At 34.7% G+C, this 6,363-nt stretch overlaps 1 long non-coding RNA gene across 1 annotated transcript in view; it reads right to left on the bottom strand.

Moving 5' to 3' along the window:
* Positions 1-2,504: 2,504 nt before the first annotated feature.
* The window catches only part of LOC107726075 (uncharacterized), a 17,313-nt gene continuing 13,454 nt past the window's right edge, over positions 2,505-6,363 (bottom strand). Inside the window, exon 3 of the long non-coding RNA XR_001638219.1 lies at positions 2,505-2,518. This is a non-coding gene — a long non-coding RNA (uncharacterized LOC107726075). The remainder of the gene's footprint in view (positions 2,519-6,363) is intronic.

Below are 6,363 nucleotides of genomic sequence, written 5' to 3'. Positions count from 1 at the left end.
CATTCATTTACAGCCTCATCTCTGTGTAAATTGCAAAGACGCAAATTTGTGAAAATTGTCATGCGCATGTGTATTATGTGTTCAGTCTATAGTAATGCATATGCGCGCAGACGCATAATGTTTTTTTTTACAAAGTCACATCGCCAACTACTGGCCACGATGAATAACACCGTGTTTTTAGTCGTCTTTGCAGATCCGTGTGAACGGGGATTATTATGAGCTAGAATGTGCAGGCTGGTATAAACTTTCACTTTAGAGTGAATATATGGATTTAGAGCATGTTATCATTTTTTCATATTTTCTCCTTTTGTGTTCTATGGAAAATATAACAGCATATGGATTTGGAACGGCATGAGGGTGATTCATTTTTTGGTAAATTATTCCTCAAATCTCTTCATTGAGTGTCACACCTCATTGAGCCCCACAAATGTAATCATCGAAACGGATCACATTTGAAATCATGCAGGAAAAATCGGATCTAAATTAGAATCAGCTCCAGTCATAGATGTGGAAGAGCCACAGATCCGACTCCAGCTCCTTCCTGTTTCTATAAAACACATCTTTGTGGTACAGTCTTGGATTACACTGTCAGTCAACCCTTTGCTTTTTGGCACCATTATCCGAAAATGAGAGAAAGTTTGTTTGGATGGCTTGTTTTTAACAAGTGCAGTCAGCTGAGCTGGAGTCAGAGCCAAAGTGACAGGATGCTGAAACTGCTATAAAGAAAACCTCGCAGCAGCCCTTTCACAGCCACTTGAAAATAGCTTTAAACTATGATGCAAAGTATACTGAGAGCCACTGCCAGCAAACAGTAGCAGACATGCATATCAAGTCAACATTCACTTTCTTCCCCAGACGTCAGCTCTCCTCCAATGAAATGGCAGAGACTCAAACTCAGAACATACTGTGATGTGCCAGACGCCACTACAGAAAGAGGATTATAAAGTTCTCAAACCTAAAAACAGACCTCATTTTGTGTTCTCAAAAAACCCTGTAAGAAATATTATGAAGGCTTATTTTATAAATATTTGTTGCAGACATATATCTGCTGCAGCCTACGCTACCTGTCAAACGTTTGGAATAATTCATTTTTTTTAAGTGTTTGAAATCTCTTATGCTCATGAAATTATTTCACCAAAATAGAGTAAAAATGTAATATTGCAATTTAAAAGAACTGTTTTATATATTTTAATATGTAACTCCCTGTGATCAAAGCTGAATTTTCAGCATCATTACTTCAGAGTAGTGTCACATAATCTTCAGAAATCATTCTCATATACTGATTTGCCGCTCAATAATTAGAGGCTATTATTGGTGCTCAATTATTAATAATGGTTCTTATTATTATCAACACTGAACGAAGTTTTTGCTGCTTAATATTAATGTAGAAACCGTGATACATTTCTTTTTAGGATTCTTTGATGAATAGAAAGTTAAAACGAACAGCATTGAAATCGATTTCATCAATTTTGATCAATTTCATGCATCCTTGCTGAATTTTTTTTTTAAAATTATTTTTACTTACCACAAACATTTGAATGGTTGTGTTTCCACAATAAATACCAAGCAGCAAAAACTGGTTTCAACATTGATAATAGTAAGCATTGTTTCTTGAGCAGCAAATCATGCTGAAAATCCAGCTTTGATCACAGGAATAAATTACATTTTAACATATAATACAATAGAAAACAGTTCTTTTAAATTGTAATATTTCACAATAGTACTGTTTTTACTGTATTTTTGATCAAATAAATGCAGCCTCGGTGAGCAAATGAGGCTTCTTTCAAAAACATTTAAAAAAATCTTCATTATTCTAATCTTTTAACTATGAGTGTACAAAGAATTTTGAATTTTTAGATTAAAAAAAAACAAAAAAAACAATCCCCCTGTTGTAGTGTCAAAATATTGCCAATGCATTACAAGGAAAAAAACAAAAACAAAAAAACAACAAAAAACAAAACAAACAAACAAAAACATGAATAACCAGGTGCCACTGAAGTCATGCCGTCACGTTCGCTCCCAACTGATGATAGTTGAACTGAGCGCAGATGCCGTCTGCCACACACAAATAAGATGAGAGCAAGTAACCCCTCTAGACACAACCATCCTATGATATCTAATTGTATGGATTTGGTGTTTCCCTGCCTTCTTGCCCTGTTCCATTAGGAAGTTGTTTGATGGCACCTCTGCTTTTTGAGTTCTAAGCCAAAAGTTGCCCATGGCTAGTTCTTATCCTTGATTTATAATCTTTAAGCCCTGCAAAAATGGAACTCTCTCACAATATAACGAGAAATCCAGTGAAATGAAAATCAGCGTAGATGGATTGCATCTCCTGGGTGATGTACATAACCAATAGACAACCCACTTTGACAGTGCAGGGAACTCTCTAAGGATGCAAGTCATTATGTGAAACCAAGAGTCGGAAATATATTCACTAAGATATGTAAATGTCTAGGCCTTCGCTGCTAGAAGTGGGTTTAGTAATTCTCAATCGTACTATGAGGGACTTTGATTTTCTCTAACAAAATGAAATTGGTGCCAAGATGTCACTCTTCAGATGAGGTCTGACTGATGATTTTCTCAGGGCAAATTTCATGTACTCATTAGGAACATAAGGAAAAAAATATGTAATAGCTGCAAAGAGTTTCACCCCAAAATGAAAATTTGGTCATCATTTATTAACCCTCATGTTCGGTATTGGTGGTAATGCATTACAAGTGACATGAGTGACGTAATCAGATTACTTTTGTTCAAGTAACTAGTAAAGTAATGCATTAGTTTTTAATTTACAAGAACATACCTGAATTACTTTTTCAAATAAATAATGCCAGTTATTTAGTTTTCCCATTTATTGACTGACAGCTCTCCTGTCCCCATGTTGAGAGAAATCGTCAGTATGTGAAAAGGCATTGAGTGCACTGTGTGAACAGATCCAGTATTCCTTAAAATGAATAAAAACAGGGAAATGCAAATTCAGAATATGATGCAAACTTGCAATAATATATGTATAAATAATATGTATCGCAAATATCCTTTATGTGTTTAATCCTGTTTTATGTCTTTAATGACATAATGTATAATGTACATCTGAATTTGTACATCTGAGGCTTATTTGGCTAACTTTTGGTGTGAAAGGGCTTTTACATTCACCAGAAACAACTTTATATTAAAAACAAACAAGCAAGCCCAGCCCAAATAAGAAAAAGTAACGCAAAAGTAATGTAATGCATTACTTTCCATAAAAAGTAACTAAGTACTGTAACAGAATTAGTTACTTTTTTGGGGAGTAACGCAATATTGTAGTGCAATACTTTTAGTAACTTCTGCTGCTCATGTTGTTCTAAAACTGTACTACTTTTCATATGGCTTCAGGGGATTTAAAATATAGTGCTGGTGTTGTATGGACTATTTTTTTCCTTTTTGTCATGGACCAAAAGAGCTTGAATATTCTGCTAAACATCATCTTTTGTGTTCCAGTGAAGGAAAAATAACAAATGTAGTTGAAATTACATTCAGAATTGACAAGAAATGTAAAAAAGAGCTCCAGAACTTACATTTGACTGCAGTTTCCAGCTGAAGTGAACACGAATTGTTTTGTGTTCCAGTGAAGGAAAAATAACAAATGTAGTTGAAATTACATTCAGAATTGACAAGAAATGTAAAAAAAGAGCTCCAGAACTTACATTTGACTGCAGTTTCCAGCTGAAGCGAACACAAATTGCAGTAAAACATCAACAACTTTTATTCCTTTTCACACAAATCAGGATTAACATTATCGATTAATAAACACTTAATTTCGCATGCTTCCTTGCACAATACTATTTTATGACCTCAATACACTTTTACCACAGTGCATGATTTGTAAACTAATACATTGTGATGTTTGCACCACATAACCAGCTCAATATGGCTTTTTTGACATGGTAAACTTGCTCAGTAGCGCACCTGATGCAGGATAGCTTGCAATCCGCAGCGCTCGGGTATAATTCCTGTAAAACACAAGTCATGATATAAGCAAGCTTATTTTCAAATGCAATTGTGTATTATTCTTTTAGCGCTAATCTCCAGATGTTTCATTTGTGAACTGCTTCGATACGTACAACGACCAACGTACTAAAACTTTGCCAGATTAAAGTTAATCAGTTTCTGATAAAACTGAGCATGCTTTTAAAATCAAAATCTCTTCTATACGGTATTCCCCACATAGTGTAGTTTGTGGCCGGCGGTCACCTTTTTTTCTCATCAGATTGGGAATGGGCCAGGAAGACCTGGGTCTGGCTTCTCGTAAGACTCTTATCGTCTGTCTCATCAGGGAAGCCAATCACCAAAGGTGCTTTTAATAGTGTGTTTGTGCCGAGAACAGACTTAGTCCCTCATCAGCGCAGACAGACCCTTCCAGGTTCATCAAAATCAGGGATTCTGGGTAGTGAGCACTCCTCTCTCTCAGACTCGATAACATCCTGATTTGAGGTACAGGATCAATGCCACAAACCTCACCCTAATTTATTTAATCAACATGGGGAAGAGGACTAAGGAGACAAAGTACTGCAGGATTTCCTCTTCCAGCCCTCGGATGCTGAGAAAATTGTTTTCAGATCGATCGGTAGTGAAGTTTAAAGGGATAGTTCACCTAAAAAATGATCTTCAATCATTGACAAATTATCATGGCATTCCAAAACTGTATGATTTTCTTTCTTCTGTGGAAGACTAAAGGAGATGTTTAGCAGAATGTTGAGGCTGCTCTTTTCCATATAATGAAAGTGAATGGTGAAAGTGAATATTTAACAACAGTAAATGGTGTTAAAGTCCAAGTCCCAAAATGAAAAAAAAAAAAAAGTGTATTTAAAAAAAAGTATCATGAAATTGTATTAAAACTAAGTCAATATGACATAGTCTTTTGAAACCATACAATAGTATGGACCAAAATGTAATGTTATTCACTGATACTTTTATCTAAAAATTATTTATTTATTTTGTAATTACACATCTCTATTTAGTAAATTTAAATTTTATGTAAAAAAACAAACAACAGTTTGAATGATAATCAAGTATTGCATGTGCTTTAGTTAGTCAACACATCAGTGTACTTTAAAGCACAACAAAATACTTTTAAACAATGATTTACGATTGTACTTAAAATGATTTAAAAGTGTACTTAAGTGTGTTAAGAAACAATCATAAAAATGCACATTCAATACAATTAAGCACACTTTTTTTTCCACAAGAGCATGGTTTCAGAAGATATACTTGATATATGTATAATACACATACAGAGTGTTTTGAGCATTGGCATGCAGTGAAGGGTTGGTAAATGATGGCAGAATTTCCATTTTTATGCGTGCACTATCTCTTTAATGAAACCATTGCTTGTTTTCTTTGTCGCAGTATGGAATGAAGATGAGGAAATGACATACACTTACAACGCTGAATGCTAACAGTTTATTAGCCATCACATATGTTATTATGGGCTTGTTTTACATGAAGCTGTGATCCACATTCAGACCGCAGGCTCGGTGGATAAATATGAGTGCCGTAATTACAGGGCCATTGTGGAGATGTCAGAACAGTAATTGCTGGAGGGACAGTGGGTGAACGAGAGGCACGTCTCTGGCACATGTTCCTCGCGGCGGCGTGGCTAACTATGATTAGATGGAAAAGGCGAGAGGAAGAGGTTATCGGCGCTCCGTTCATATGTCTTATTATGAACAGCCCTGCCTATTTAAAAAGAGATAAGATATGTAGGGAAATTAAGATGTCTGTGTACACAGCGTAATTGTCCGGGATTCCAGATCCTCCCTGAGAAGATGTCATTTACGGATGTTTAGAAACAACATTGGCCATGTTTTATGGAAACTTGTTTCCACCACGGGATGAAAAAAAAAAGAAAAAAGGTTATATATACAGTATATTTTTTAAATCCACAAATTCAGACGTTTTTCTTGCAATTTTGAGTTTATATCTCACAATTTTGACTTTTCTGAATATACTCAAGAACCAAGAAAAATTGCAAGATGTAAACTCACAATTACCATAATTTTTTTATTCTATAGTGAAAAAAAAAACCAGGATGTAAACTTAGAATTCTAAGATAAAAGTCTGAATTGTGAGACAAAAATTTGCCAATAACCTTTTGTATTTTTTTATTCTGTTGCTGAAAAAATGACTTATGCTCTTTCTAAACATCTGTAGTCAGTTCTGAGAAAAAAGCCAGAATTGTGAGATATAAACTCTATATATAAATTATTGTATATAAATGCAGAATCGAGAAAAAAAAAAGTCAGAATGGCATGATTTTAACTTGCAATTGTGAGTTTATAACTAACAATTGCCAGCTAAAAAGTCAGAATTGTTTTTATATATATA

This window comes from Sinocyclocheilus rhinocerous, unplaced genomic scaffold, assembly GCF_001515625.1.
Source record: "Sinocyclocheilus rhinocerous isolate Xijiao unplaced genomic scaffold, SAMN03320098_v1.1 scaffold1297, whole genome shotgun sequence".
In the NCBI taxonomy this organism is placed as follows: Eukaryota; Metazoa; Chordata; class Actinopteri; order Cypriniformes; family Cyprinidae; genus Sinocyclocheilus; species Sinocyclocheilus rhinocerous.
This window is presented reverse-complemented; position numbering and strand designations above follow the sequence as displayed.